Below are 15,000 nucleotides of genomic sequence, written 5' to 3' on the forward strand. Positions count from 1 at the left end.
ATTTTAAAATCTCGTTTTTTTTTTGCCTTTTATGGAAATTAGTGAAGGCATCGCATCAAAGGTGCGCACCTCGCTGCCCACCTTGGTGTGCTCCGAGGTGCCCACCACGGTGCGCAACGCCGGTGCGAACCCGGGAGCGCCCCGATGTGTGCTCCAAGGTGCGGCGTGCACGAAGTCGGACCCCGGTTTGCCCCGGGTGCGCACCTCGCGTGCACCTTGGTGCGCACACCTTGGCTGGGTTGCGCGGCCTGGTGGGCACCATGGTGCGCACCAAGGAGCGCTCCGAAGTGTGCTCCAAGGTGCGGCGTGCACGAAGTCGGAGCCCGGTTTGCCCCGGGTACGCACCTCGCGTGCACCTTCGCCGGGGTGGGCACCTCGGCTGGGTTGCGCGCCCTGGTGCGCACCAAGGAGCGCTCCGAAGTGTGCTCCAAGGTGCGGCGTGCACGAAGTCGGAGCCCGGTTTGCCCCGGGTGCGCACCTTCGCCGCGGTGCGCACCATGGCGTGCACGAAGTCGGAGCCCGGTTTGCCCCGGGTGCGCACCTCGCGTGCACCTTCGGCGGGGTTGCGCGCCCTGGTGCGCACCAAGGAGCGCTCCGAAGTGTGCTCCAAGGTGCGGCGTGCACGAAGTCGGAGCCCGGTTTGCCCCGGGTGCGCACCTCGCGTGCACCTTCGCCAGGGTGGGCACCTCGGTGCGCACACCTTCTCAATGTTTTCTTGCCTTTTCTGGAAATTGGTGAAGGCAGCGCATCAAAGGTGCGCACCTCGGTGTGCTCCGAGGTGCGAACCCGAGAGCGCTCCGAGGTGCCCACGAAGTCGAAAGTCGGGTTAATTGCATTGTTTTCCCCGGGTGCGCTCCGAGGTGCGCAACATCGGCGCGCACCAAGGAGGGCTCCGAAGTGTGCTCCAAGGTGCGCACGATGGCGTGCACCTCTGGTGCGCACGATTCGGAGCTCGGTTTGACCGGGGTGCGCACACCTTGGCTGGGTTGCGCACCTTTTGTGCGCTCCAAGGTGCGCACGAAGTCGGAGCTCGGTTTGCCCCGGGTGCGCACCTTCGCCAGGGTGCGCACCTTGATGCGCACGCCTTGGCTGGGCTGCGCACCTTGGTGGGCGCCATGGTGCGCACCTTTCGTGCGCTCCAAGGTGCGCACGAAGTCGGAGCTCGGTTTGCCCCGGGTGCGCACCTTGGTGGGCGCCATGGTGCACTCCGAGGTGCCCAAGATTGGTGCGCACCAAGGAGCGCTCCGAAGTGCGCTCCAAGGTGCGCGCGAAGTCGAAAGTTGGGTTAATTGTCCGGTTTGCCTCGGGTGCGCACCTTGCGTGCACCTTCGCCAGGGTGGGCGCCTTGGTGCGCACACCTTGGCTGGGCTGCGCACACCTTGGCACCCGCGTTTCCTTCATTTTAAATTTTTTTTTTTTACAATCTCTCAAGTGGGAAATTCTATAATCTCAACTTTTTTTGCCTTTTCAGGAAACTTTTGAATGGAGCGCATCATTGGTGCGCTCCGAAGTGTGCTCCAAAGCTCTCTCCAGCTGCGTGCACCTGCCCCGGCCGCGCACCCGGCCCCGCCCAGCTTCGCTCACCTGTCCCGGGCGTCTGGTGCGGAACCTTAGAGTAAGAAACATCACCGTGCACCTTGGCCAACGTGCGCGACTCGACCGAGCGCGCACTGGCCGAGGTGCACACCGATTTCACCTGGGTGCGCGCGCAGCACCTCGGGCGCACCGGGGTGCGCGCACAACGCCCGGGTTGCACCGTGGCCTGTGTGCTCGGGGCGCCTCGGGTGCGCGCTCGGTGTCGCCCCCGCGCGCGCGGTAGTGCGGGCAGCGCACCCCGGCCCGGCCCGGCCCCGACGAGAACGCAAACGGGCAAAAGGTTTATTCAAATAGCATTGCGACGCCCGGCGAAAAACTAAAAAAGGGTGCAACACCGGGACTTCCCGGGAGGTCACCCATCCCAGTACTACTCCGGCCCAAGCGCGCTTAACTGCGGAGTTCTGATGGGATCCGGTGCACTAACGCTGGTATGATCGCACCCGTTATGAGCTTGTCGCAGTGTGTACTTAGCAAACCGCGACCCACGTGCGAATCCACCCCGGCCACCCACCCCCGTCGAGGTGCACACCCTCCCTCGCGAAGTGCGCCCCGTTCGCCAAGTGTGAGCCCTGCCCGGGTGCGCGCACCTTGCTAGGGCGTCGGGTGTGCACCCGGCCCGGCCTACGTGCGTGCACCTGGAGGGGGCGTCGTGTGCGTGCAGTGTCCCGTCTGCAACGCGGTGCCCACACACCACCTCGGGCGCAACGACCTGCGCTCACATGTGGGCCGAGTGCACCTTGGTGCATGTTCGGGGCGCCTCGGGTGCACGCTCGATCTTGCCCCGGTGCACCAAGGCGCTCGGTTTGCCCCGGGTGCGCACTTGGTGCAAGGTGGGCACCCAAAATAGGGATCAAGCACCAAAACACAAGTTTCGGGATGCAAAATGGGACCCAAGGACCACAAATGCGTTCCAAGACCCATGATGGGTCCACGAGAACAAAAATGTGTTCCGAGACTTAATAAACAAATATTGGGTTTTAGGAGAAGAAACATGCTCTGATGCCCAAAACGAGAATCGACCCCGAAAAGGCCACAGGCCAAAAGTGGGATGCGAGACAAAAAAAAATGGGACCCGAGGACCAAAATTGGGTTCCCAGGTCGAAGACAGGGCAACCGGACAAGAAACGACCTCTAAGGCTCGAAATGAGTCCCGACGACTAAAACTTGACAAGAAGCACCCATCAGGCACCCAACTCGACACCCATGGGATGCCGACCCACCCGGGCTTCCACCTAGCACACCTTGGCACCCACCCACCCTCGCACCCAACCTCGCACCCAACTTAGCACCTTTGAACCCACATTGGCACTCACCCTGACCCTGGCACCTTGGAACCCACATTGGCACTCACCTTGACCCTGGCACCCACCTTTGCACTCACCTTGGGACCCACCCTGGCTCCCACCTCGGCACCCACCCAGACACCCACCTTGGTTCCTTGGCACCCACCTTGGATCCTTGGCACCCACCCCGACACCCACCTTGGCACGCAACTTGGCTACTTGCCACCCACCTTGGCTCCTTGACGCCCACCCCGACAACCACCCCGTGACCTACCCTGGCTAGGGTTGGTGCACACCCACCCTGGTGCCCACCTTGGCACCCACCCTATGACCCACCTTGGCACGCACCTTAGTACCCACCCCGTTACCCACCCTAGGACCCACCCCGTGACCCACCTTGGCCAGGGTGGGTGCACCCACCCTGGTGCCCACCTTGGCACCCACCCATCCTAGCACCCAGCCTGTGACCGGGCTTGGAACCCAACCTTGCACCCGCACCCGTCTTGGCCAGTGTGGGTGCGCACCCATCCTGGCACCCACGTTGTGACACACCCTTTAACCCACGCACCCTAGCACCCACGTTGGCACCCACCTTGGAACCCAACCTAGCAACTTGGCACCCACCCCGTGACCCACCTTGGCATCCACCATAGCAGTCGCCGACTTGGCACCCACCTCGGCACCCACCTTGACACTTGTGGACCCACCTTGCCACTCACCCTAGCATCGACCCATCCTAGCACCCACCCTGGCACCTTTGCACCCTAGCACTCACCCATCCTAGCACCTAACCTGTGACCCACCTTGACACTCACCCTCGCACCCACCTTGGAACCCAACCTAGCACCCACCCACCCTGACACCAACCCTAGCACCTACCCACCCTTGCACCCACCCTGTGACCCATCTTGGCACCCACCCATCCTACCACTCAACCTATCACCCACCTTCTCACCCACCTTGGCATCCACCTTAGCACCCACCCACACTGGCACCTTGGCACCCACCTCGGGCAAGGTGGGTGCACACCCACCCTGGCACCCAATTTAGAACCCACCGAGCATGTTACCCACCTTGGCACCCACATTGCAGCCCACCCTAGTACCCACCCTATGACCCACATTGGCATCCACACCCTAGCACCCAGGCACCTCGACACCCGCCTTGACACCCACCCTAGCACTGAACCTGTGACCCACCTTGGAACTCACCCTAGAACCCACCCACCCTGTGAACCACCTTGGCATCCACCTTAGCACCCACCCACCTTGGCACCCACTCTAGCACTCACCCATCCTAACACCCAACTTGTTACCCACCTTGGCACCCGCCCTCGCGTCCACCTTGAAACCCACCCTAGCACCCACCCACGCAGGAGCCCACCTTGGCACCCAACCTAACACCCACGCATCCTGGCACCCAACTTGTGACCCACCTTGGAACCCACCCTAGTACCCACCTTTGAACCCACTATATCACCAACCCACCTTGGCACCCACCCTATGACCCTCTTTGGAATCCACCCTAGCACGCACCCACCCTGGCACCCACCATGGAGCGCACCCTAGCACCCACCCACCTCGGCACGCACCTCAACACCCACCTTGGTGTGCGCACTGCGCCAACCTCTCAAAGACCCTATGTGGTGCGCTCCAAAGTGTACACCTTTGGTGCGCTCCAAGGTGCGCACCTTTGGTGCACACCGAGGTGCACACCAAAGTGTGCACCGAGGTGAGCACCAAAGTGCACTCCAGGGTGCACACCAAGGCGTGCACCTTTGGTGCGGTCAATGCAAACGAATTCGGAAGTTGGGGTCGATGTCCTAATCGCTGCTGCAGACTACACGTATGAGAATCGGACAAATAGCTTTATATAGGGGAGGTGTTGCGTTTGATGGGTCGACTCCCCTGGTTGTGTGCACTGCACCAACTTCAAAGACCCTGTCTTGTTTAAGAAGTCAAAAGTTGGGGTGGATGTCCTAATCATTGCTGCAGTCTACGCATGTATGAGAATCAGACAAATAGCTTATATAGGGGAGGTGTTGCATTCGGTGGGTTGACTCCCCTGGTTGTGCGCACTGCGCCAACCTCAAAGACCCCGCATAGCAGAAGAAGTCGGAAGTCGGATTTTGGTGAGCACCAAGGCGTGCACCTTTGGTGCGGTCAACGCAGACGAATTCAGAAGTTGGGGTGGATGTCCTAATCGTTGTTGCAGGCTACACATGTATGAGAATCAGACAAATAGCTTATATAGGGGAGGTGTTGGGTTTGATGGGTCAACTCCCTTGGTTGTGCGCATTACGCCAACCTCAAAGACCTTGTTTTCGTTAAGAAGTCAAAAGTTGGGGTCAATGTCCTAATGGCTCCTGCAGGCTACACATGTATGAGAATCGGACAAATAGCTTATATAGGGGAGGTGTTGGGTTTGATGGGTCGACTCCCCTGGTTGTGCGCATTACGTCAACCTCAAAGACCTTGTTTTCGTTAAGAAGTCAAAAGTTGGGGTCGATGTCCTAATTGCTCCTGTAGACTACACATGTATGAGAATCAGACAAATAGCTTATATAGGGGAGGTGTTGGGTTTGATGGGTTGACTCCCCTAGTTGTTCGCATTACACCAACCTCAAAGACCTTGTTTTCGTTTAGAAGCCGAAAGTTGGGGTCGATGTCCTAATTGCTCCTGCAGGCTACGCATGTATGAGAATCAGACAAATAGCTTATATAGGGGAGGTGTTGGGTTTGATGGGTCGACTCCCCTGGTTGTGCGCATTGCGCCAACCTCAAAGACCCTGCATTGCGGATGAAGTCGAAAGTCAGAGTTTGGTGTGCTACAAGGTGTGGTCGAAGGTGCTCACCTAGGTGTGCACCTTTGGAGCACAGGAAAAGTGCCCTCCAAAAGTGCGCACCTTTGGAGTGCACAAAAGTGCCCTCCAAAAGTGCGCACCTTTGGAGCGCAGAAAAGTGCCCTCCAAAAAGTGCCCTCCAAAAGTGCGCACCTTTGGAGCGCAGAAAAGTGCCCTCCAAAAAGTGCCCTCCAAAAGTGCGCACCTTTGGAGCGCAGAAAAGTGCCCTCCAAAAAGTGCCCTCCAAAAGTGCGCACCTTTGGAGCGCAGAAAAGTGCCCTCCAAAAGTGCGCACCTTTGGAGCGCAGAAAAGTGCCCTCCAAAAAGTGCCCTCCAAAAGTGCGCACCTTTGGAGCGCAGAAAAGTGCCCTCCAAAAAGTGCCCTCCAAAAGTGCGCACCTTTGGAGCGCAGAAAAGTGCCCTCCAAAAAGTGCCCTCCAAAAGTGCGCACCTTTGGAGCGCAGAAAAGTGCCCTCCAAAAAGTGCCCTCCAAAAGTGCGCACCTTTGGAGCGCAGAAAAGTGCCCTCCAAAAAGTGCCCTCCAAAAGTGCGCACCTTTGGAGCGCAGAAAAGTGCCCTCCAAAAGTGCGCACCTTTGGAGCGCACAAAAGTGCCCTCCAAAAGTGCGCACTTTTGGTGCGCACCAAGGCGCTGGTTCGGTCGTTGCAGGCGAGTTCGGAAGTTGGGGTCGATGTCCTGAGCGGAGGTGCAAACTACACAGGTGTCGGAATCGGACAAATAGCTTATATAGGGGAGGTGTATGCTTCGATGGGTCGACTCCCCAGGTTGAGCGCACCGCGCCAACCTCAAAGACCCTACGGTATGGATGAAGTCGGAAGTTGGGTCCGATGACCAATTCGATTAGTAGGTATGCTCATGAGGTCGGAATTTGGGTCCGATGACCTGCCATGTGCAGGAAGGCGAATGTTGACACTGTGCGTTGCAAGGTGCACACCAAGGCGCTGGTGCGGTCTTTTTAGTCGAGTTCGGAAGTTGGGGTCGATGTCCTGATCGGAGGTGCAAGCTACACAGGTGTGGGAATCGGACAAATAGCTTATATAGGGGAGGTGTATGCTTCGTTGGGTCGACTCCCCGGGTTGAGCGCACCGCGCCAACCTCAAAGACCCTACGGTATGGATGAAGTCGGAAGTTGGGTCCGATGACCGATTCGATATGTAGGCATACTCGCGAGGTCGGAATTTGGGTCCGATGACCTGCCACGTGCAGGAAGGCGAATGTTGGCACTGTGCGTTGCAAGGTGCGCACCAAGGCGCTGGTTCGGTCGTTGGAGGCGAGTTCGGAAGTTGGGGTCGATGTCTTGATCGGAGGTGCAAACTACACAGGTGTGGGAATCGGACAAATAGCTTATATAGGGGAGGTGTATGCTTCGTTGGGTCGACTCCCCGGGTTGAGCGCACCGCGCCAACCTCAAAGACCCTACGGTATGGATGAAGTCGGAAGTTGGGTCCGATGACCGATTCGATATGTAGGCATACTCGCGAGGTCGGAATTTGGGTCCGATGACCTGCCATGTGCAGGAAGGCGAATGTTGGGACTGTGCGTCGCAAGGTGCGCACCAAGGCGCTGGTGCCGTCGTTGCAGTCGAGTTCGGAAGTTGGGGTCGATGTCCTGGTCAGAGGTGCAAACTACACAGGTGTGGGAATCGGACAAATAGCTTATATAGGGGAGGTGTATGCTTCGATGGGTCGACTCCCTGGGTTGAGCGCACCGCGCCAACCTCAAAGACCCTACAGTATGGATGAAGTCGGAAGTTGGGTCCGATGACCGATTCGATACGTAGGCATATTGGCGAGGTCTGAATTTGTGTCCGATGACCTGCCATGCGCAGGAAGGCGGAATTTGGGTCCGATGACCGAGTTGATGGCGTGCCATGCGCAGAAAGGCGGAATTTGGGTCCGATGACCGAGTTGATGTTGATGGCCCGCCATGCACAGGAAGGCGGAATTTGGGTCCGATGACCGATTTGAAGGCGTGCCATACGCAAAAAGGCGGAGTTTGGGTCCGATGACCGAGTTGATATTGATGGCCCGCCATGCGCAGGAAGGCGGAATTTGGGTCCGATGACCTGACATACGCATGGAGTCCGACTCGGGGGCCGATGTTCGATTCGATGACTTGCATTGTGGGTAAAGTCGGAAGTTGTGGTCTTTGACCCGATTCGATGACCAGACTTCGGCTGCTTGAGAATCGGACAAATAACTTATATAGGGGAGGTAGTGTTCTCGAGCATCCTCCCCCCGTGCCCGTTTATGTCGATTGATGCTGGTGCTCGACTGGTTGGAGCGCTCGGATGCAAAAATCTTGCACCAGGATTTATCGATTGTGATGGACACGGCAAGTCTCCTGATTGCTATGCAGGAGCTCATCGTGAATCTCTATGCGGCCTTGGTATGGACTCGACCTGCGGAATGGTTCGGCAATGGTAGTCGCTCCAACACGTCCTTGCAATGGCCACAGAGGTGATTCGACTAGAGCTCCAGTCTAGCTTTTGGGTTGCTTGGCGGACTGGTATAGCCGCGATCGAGTTCCGGCCATGAACGTTTTAGATAGCTCTTGGGCTTTCTGGGACGGAAGTCGGAAGTTTGGGCTGTTGTCCGATTTGATGACCATTCTTCGGATGTGTGAGAATCGGACAAATAACTTATATAGGGGACTGTGTTGTCTCACGCAGCCCCCTCCGTGCCCCTCTATCTCGACCGATGTTGGTGCTTGAAAGGGTTGGGATCGCTCGGATTTATAAACGTGCACCACCATTTGTCGAGTGTGAGGGACGCGGCAGGTCTCCTAAATGCTATGCGGGCGCTCTCTGAGAATCTCTATCCGGCCTCGACACAGACTAGTCTTGCTGAATGGTTTGGCACTGGTAGTCGATCCAACACGTCGTTGTTGTGGCCGCCTAGGCGATTCGATTCGAGCCCCCGTCTAGCTTTTGGGTTGCTTGGCGGATTTTGCCCTATCCGCAAGTGAGCTCGGTCCCTAAACGTTCGAGAAACCCGATTGCTATGCGCCGACTCTCTTTCTTGCGAGCCTCCATCTAGCTTTTGGGTCTCTACGGAACGGAAGTCGGAATCTGGGACCGTTGTTTGATTCGACGAGGCAGACTACGGTTGTGCGAGAATCGGACAAATAACTTATATAGGGGAGGTGTTGACTGGAGCATTCTCCCCCGTGCCCCTCTAACTCGACCAATGCTGGCGCTCGAACGGTGGTAGCGCTCGGATTTTCATTGAGCGCCAGCATTGGTCGATTTAGAGGGGCATGCGAGATTCCCGAATGCTATGCGAGGGCTCTAACGGAAATGTCTATTGGTTTCGGTATGGATGCAATTGCGAGTGGTTCGGCAAAGGTAGTCGTTCCGATGCGTCCATGTCGTGGCCAAATCGATAATTCGATTTGAGCCCTCGTATAGCATTTGGGTCTCTCGATGTGATTCCGCATTCCAGTCCCTTTGGGCACTGCTTGAGCCGCATCCCAGGGGGTTCCCTTCCCAATAATCTGCCTCGCAACCCGATTGCTATGCGGTGAGGCTCCTCGGCCGCCTCGGAACTATCTGTGTATCAGACGCATCGCGGGATAAGGGGTTGGCAACGGTAGTCGCCCCAAGCGCGTCCGATGCTTGGACCATTCCGAGGCGGCCCTGAAGCCTCTTCCGTCTAGCCGTTGGGTCCTTCTCGCCGCATCCCTCGCCTCGCACCCCGATTGCTATGCGGTGAGGCTCCTCGGCCGCCTCGGAACTATCTGTGTATCGGACGCGTCGCGGGATAAGGGGTTGTCACTGGTAGTCGCCCCAAGCGCGTCCGATGCTTGGACCATTCCGAGGCGGCCCTGAAGCCTCTTCCGTCTAGCCGTTGGGTCCTTCTCGCCGCATCCCTCGCCTCGCACCCCGATTGCTATGCGGTGAGGCTCCTCGGCCGCCTCGGAACTATCTGTGTATCGGACGCGTCGCGGGATAAGGGGTTGTCATTGGTAGTCGCCCCAAGCGCGTCCGATGCTTGGACCATTCCGAGGCGGCCCTGAAGCCTCTTCCGTCTAGCCGTTGGGTCCTTCTCGCCGCATCCCTCGCCTCGCACCCCGATTGCTATGCGGTGAGGCTCCTCGGCCGCCTCGGAACTATCTGTGTATCGGACGCGTCGCGGGATAAGGGGTTGTCACTGGTAGTCGCCCCAAGCGCGTTCGATGCTTGGACCATTCCGAGGCGGCCCTGAAGCCTCTTCCGTCTAGCCGTTGGGTCCTTCTCGCCGCATCCCTCGCCTCGCACCCCGATTGCTATGCGGTGAGGCTCCTCGGCCGCCTTGGAACTATCTGTGTATCGGACGCGTCGCGGGATAAGGGGTTGTCACTGGTAGTCGCCCCAAGCGCGTCCGATGCTTAGACCATTCCGAGGCGGACCCGAAGCCTCTTCCGTCTAGCCGTTGGGTCCTTCTCGCCGCATCCTTCGCCTCGCACCCCGATTGCTATGCGGTGAGGCTCCTCGGCCGCCTCGGAACTATCTGTGTATCGGACGCGTCGCGGGATAAGGGGTTGTCACTGGTAGTCGCCCCAAGCGCGTCCGATGCTTGGACCATTCCGAGGCGGACCCGAAGCCTCTTCCGTCTAGCCGTTGGGTCCTTCTCGCCGCATCCCTCGCCTCGCACCCCGATTGCTATGCGGTGAGGCTCCTCGGCCGCCTTGGAACTATCTGTGTATCGGACGCGTCGCGGGATAAGGGGTTGTCACTGGTAGTCGCCCCAAGCGCGTCCGATGCTTGCACCATTCCGAGGCGGACCCGAAGCCTCTTCCGTCTAGCCGTTGGGTCCTTCTCGCCGCATCCCTCGCCTCGCACCCCGATTGCTATGCGGTGAGGCTCCTCGGCCGCCTTGGAACTATCTGTGTATCGGACGCGTCGCGGGATAAGGGGTTGTCACTGGTAGTCGCCCCAAGCGCGTCCGATGCTTGGACCATTCCGAGGCGGACCCGAAGCCTCTTCCGTCTAGCCGTTGGGTCCTTCTCGCCGCATCCCTCGCCTCGCACCCCGATTGCTATGCGGTGAGGCTCCTCGGCCGCCTTGGAACTATCTGTGTATCGGACGCGTCGCGGGATAAGGGGTTGTCACTGGTAGTCGCCCCAAGCGCGTCCGATGCTTGGACCATTCCGAGGCGGCCCCGAAGCCTCTTCCGTGTAGCCGTTGGGTCCTTCTCGCCGCATCCCTCGCCTCGCACCCCGATTGCTATGCGGTGAGGCTCCTCGGCCGCCTTGGAACTATCTGTGTATCGGACGCGTCGCGGGATAAGGGGTTGTCACTGGTAGTCGCCCCAAGCGCGTCCGATGCTTGGACCATTCCGAGGCGGCCCCGAAGCCTCTTCCGTGTAGCCGTTGGGTCCTTCTCGCCGCATCCCTCGCCTCGCACCCCGATTGCTATGCGGTGAGGCTCCTCGGCCGCCTTGGAACTATCTGTGTATCAGACGCGTCGCGGGATAAGGGGTTGTCACTGGTAGTCGCCCCAAGCGCGTCCGATGCTTGGACCATTCCGAGGCGGACCTGAAGCCTCTTCCCTCTAGCCGTTGGGGCTTTCTCGCCGCATCCCTCGCCTCGCACCCTGATTGCTATGCTGTGAGGCTCCTCGGCCGCCTTGGAACTATCTGTGTATCGGACGCATCGCGGGATAAGGGGTTGGCAGTGGTAGTCGCCCCAAGCGCATCCGATGCTTGGACCATTCCGAGGCGGCCCTGCAGCCTCTTCCGTCTAGCCGTTGGGGCCATCTCGCCGCATCCCCCACCTCGCACCACGATTGCTATGCGGTGAGGCTCCTTGGCCGCCTCGGAACTATCTGTGTATCGGACGCATCGCGGGATAAGGGGTTGTCACTGGTAGTCGCCCCAAGCGCGTCCGATGCTTGGACTATTCCGAGGCGGCCCTGCAGCCTCTTCCGTCTAGCCGTTGGGGCCATCTCGCTGCATCCCCCACCTCCTCGGCCGCCTCGGAACTATCTGTGTATCGAACGCATCGCGGGATAAGGGGTTGGCAGTGGTAGTCGCCCCAAGCGCGTCCGATGCTTGGACTATTCCGAGGCAGCCCTGCAGCCTCTTCCGTCTAGCCTTTGGGGCCATCTCGCCGCATCCCTCGCCTCGCACCCCGATTGCTATGCGGTGAGGCTCCTCGGCCGCCTGGGAACTATCTTCGTATCGGACGCATCGCGGGATAAGGGGTTGTCACTGGTAGTCGCCCCAAGCGCGTCCGATGCTTGGACTATTCCGAGGCGGCCCTGTGGCCTCTTCCGTCTAGCCGTTGGGGCCATCTCGCCGCATCCCCCACCTCGCACCCCGATTGCTATGCGGTGAGGCTCTTCGGCCGCCTTGGAACTATCTTCGTATCGGACGCATTGCGGGATAAGGGGTTGTCACTGGTAGTGGCCCCAAGCGCGTCCGATGCTTGGACTATTCCGAGGCGGCCCTGCAGCCTCTTCCGTCTAGCCGTTGGGGCCATCTCGCCGCATCCCCCACCTCGCACCCCGATTGCTATGCGGTGAGGCTCCTCGGCCGCCTTGGAACTATCTTCGTATCGGACGCATCGCGGGATAAGGGGTTGTCACTGGTAGTCGCCCCAAGCGCGTCCGATGCTTGGACTATTCCGACGCGGCCCTGTGGCCTCTTCCGTCTAGCCGTTGGGGCCATCTCGCCGCATCCCCCACCTCGCACCCCGATTGCTATGCGGTGAGGCTCCTCGGCCGCCTTGGAACCATCTTCGTATCGGACGCATCGCGGGATAGGGGGCTGTCACTGGTAGTCGCCCCAAGCGTGTCCGATGCTTGGACCATTCCTAGGCGGCCCTGAAGCCTCTTCCGTCTAGCCGTTGGGGCCTTCCCGCCCCATCCCTCGCCTCGCACCCCCGATTGCTATGCGGTGAGGCTCCTCGGCCGCCTTGGAACCATCTGTGTATCGGACGCATCGCGGGATAAGGGGTTGGCACTGGCAGTCGCCCCAAGCGCGTCCGATGCTTGGACCATTCCGAGGTGGCCCTGAAGCCTCTTCCGTCTAGCCGTTGGGGCCTTCCCGCCCCATCCCTCGCCTCGCACCCCGATTGATATGCGGTGAGGCTCCTCGGCCGCCTTGGAACTATCTGTGTATCGGACGCATCGCGGGATAAGGGGTTGGCACTGGTAGTCGTCCCAATCGCATCCGATGCTTGGACCATTCCGAGGCGGCCCTGCAGCCTCTTCCGTTTAGCCGTCGGGGCCTTCCCGCCGCATCCCTCGCCTCGCATCCCGATTCCTATGCGGTGAGTCTTCTCGGCCGCCGCGGAACTATACCTGTTATTGCTACTGCATCCTTCGGCTGGTAACCTCCTCTGCCGCCTTGGAACGTTCTCTTTGTCGGACGCGTCGCGGGATAAGGGGTTGGCACTGGTAGTCGCCCCAAGCGCGCCCGATGCATAGACCGCTCCGAGTCGACCTTGCTTTCAGCCTCTCACATGCATAGACCTCTCTGAGTCGACCCTGCAGCCTCTCACGTTTAGCCTTTGGAATCTCGCCTCACAACATGATTGCTATCCTTGATGCATCCCTTGCCTCGAGCCCTGATTGCTTTCTTGGCTGCATCCCTCCTCTCCTCACAGCCCGGTTGTCATCACTGCTTCATCCGTCGCTTCATGCATTCTGGCTGCTGGGCCCTTCCCACCGCACACCTCGATTGCTATCTCTTCTGCATCACACACCCCGATTGCTATCTCTGCTACATCCCTCGGCTCTCACTTCTGCATCCTTCGCCTCACACCTCGATTGCTATCAATGCTGCATCCGTAACCTCACACCCCGATTGCTATGCGGGGAGGCTCCTTGGCCGCCTTGGAAATTTCTGTGTGTCGGACGCACCGCGGGATAAGGGGTTGGCACTGGTAGTCGCCCCAAGTGCGCCCGATTCTTAGACCGCTTCGAGGTGACCTCGTAGCCTCTTTCGTCCAGGCTTCCTGCCTTCAACGCCCTTTTTACACCTCGATTGCTATGCGCGGGCTCGTTGGCGTCTATCACCTCTCTGCGAAGAGTGGCACGATGATTGTTGGGGTAAATCGTAGCAGTCCGATCTCTGGCCTTGGGCCATTGTGAGGGCTGATCGATTTCCTGTGCGCATCTCGTGTTCGCCCAGTAACAGACTCGACGACTTGTAATCGGTCTTGTTCCCGATTGTTCCTGGAGGTAGTCTTCGGAACTCTTGGATTTGACCTGTCACTCGAACTGTCCTCTTCCGAGGATGCTTGTGTGTGTGTGCTTGTGCCATTTCCTTGGCGGTATTAACGAGATATTAAAGAGCGGAGTGAGCGCCTCGCCCAGCTATGTTTGGGGCTCTCACTCCCTTACCCGGTGTGCGACCGCTTTGCACGTAGGTTGCGGAGCATCGCGACTCTTTCGATGTTTGGCGGTTGTCTTCCGGTGATGCGTTGGTCCCGAAGTGCACGTTACTAGCATTTCTGCCATTGTTCTCGATCTTTGGCACGTTCCTTCGTTGCAATTGGATATATATCTCCGTTTATACGCGCAGGCTTCTCCCGCCTATTCAGCGCTGTCCCACTCTCAGCACTCTCGTGGTCTCCTTGGCTTCTCTCTCCCGTGAGCGAGCTCTCTTCTCGAGTCTTTTCCATGTCCCATGGAGGTTGCCTTGCGAAATTCGGGCACACAAACGTGACCGGATAAGAGCGGAATTGCCTATGAGGAGAAGCTCACCTTAGGGAGCAGCAATGCCGAGTGTTTCGACAGAGGGTAGAGGGGGCGTTGTTTGGGCGGTTGCACAAAAGAGTGCTACGTTTGCACTGAAGGTTGCTTCTTCGTCTCCGACGAACTCTTCGAGGCAAAAAAGCTTGTTTACGGGGTCGAGGTGGGACTGTTCGTGCGAGTTGCGCCACCAAAAGTGCGTAGGGGGCATATACCTGGGAAATGGATGTCTCTGAGTGGCCTTACTCGGTCGCGTGCACGGTGCATTCTCTAACGGCAGGACTGTCGCGAGCATGTGCGGTTCGGATGTTTTCGGGTAAAGGGTTCCGTACGGGATGTTCTTCCCAGGCTCCTGTGAACCGAGACTCTGCATCGTCATGCTCCGGCTCCCGTGGGTGCTTCATGCCTCGTCGAGCTGTTTGTCGTGGACGATTAAGGCCGAGGCCTTCCTTCGAGAGGGGAATTGTTCAGGCTGGTCGAGGCGGGATTGTTCGTGCGGGGTGCACCACCAAAAGTGCGTAGGGGGCATATGCCTGGGAAATGGATGTCTCTGAGTGGCCTTACTCGGTCGCGTGCAC

The 15,000-nt window shown here is 58.9% G+C and overlaps 1 non-coding gene across 1 annotated transcript; it reads right to left on the minus strand.

Annotated features, from left to right (window-relative positions):
* Positions 1-1,919: 1,919 nt before the first annotated feature.
* LOC131867324 (5S ribosomal RNA) lies at positions 1,920-2,038 on the minus strand. The gene has a single exon (XR_009365883.1). It is a non-coding gene; the product is annotated as a 5S ribosomal RNA (ribosomal RNA).
* Between the last annotated feature and the right edge of the window lie 12,962 nt (positions 2,039-15,000).

Source organism: Cryptomeria japonica, unplaced genomic scaffold (genome assembly GCF_030272615.1).
Source record: "Cryptomeria japonica unplaced genomic scaffold, Sugi_1.0 HiC_scaffold_168, whole genome shotgun sequence".
Taxonomy (NCBI): Eukaryota; Viridiplantae; Streptophyta; class Pinopsida; order Cupressales; family Cupressaceae; genus Cryptomeria; species Cryptomeria japonica.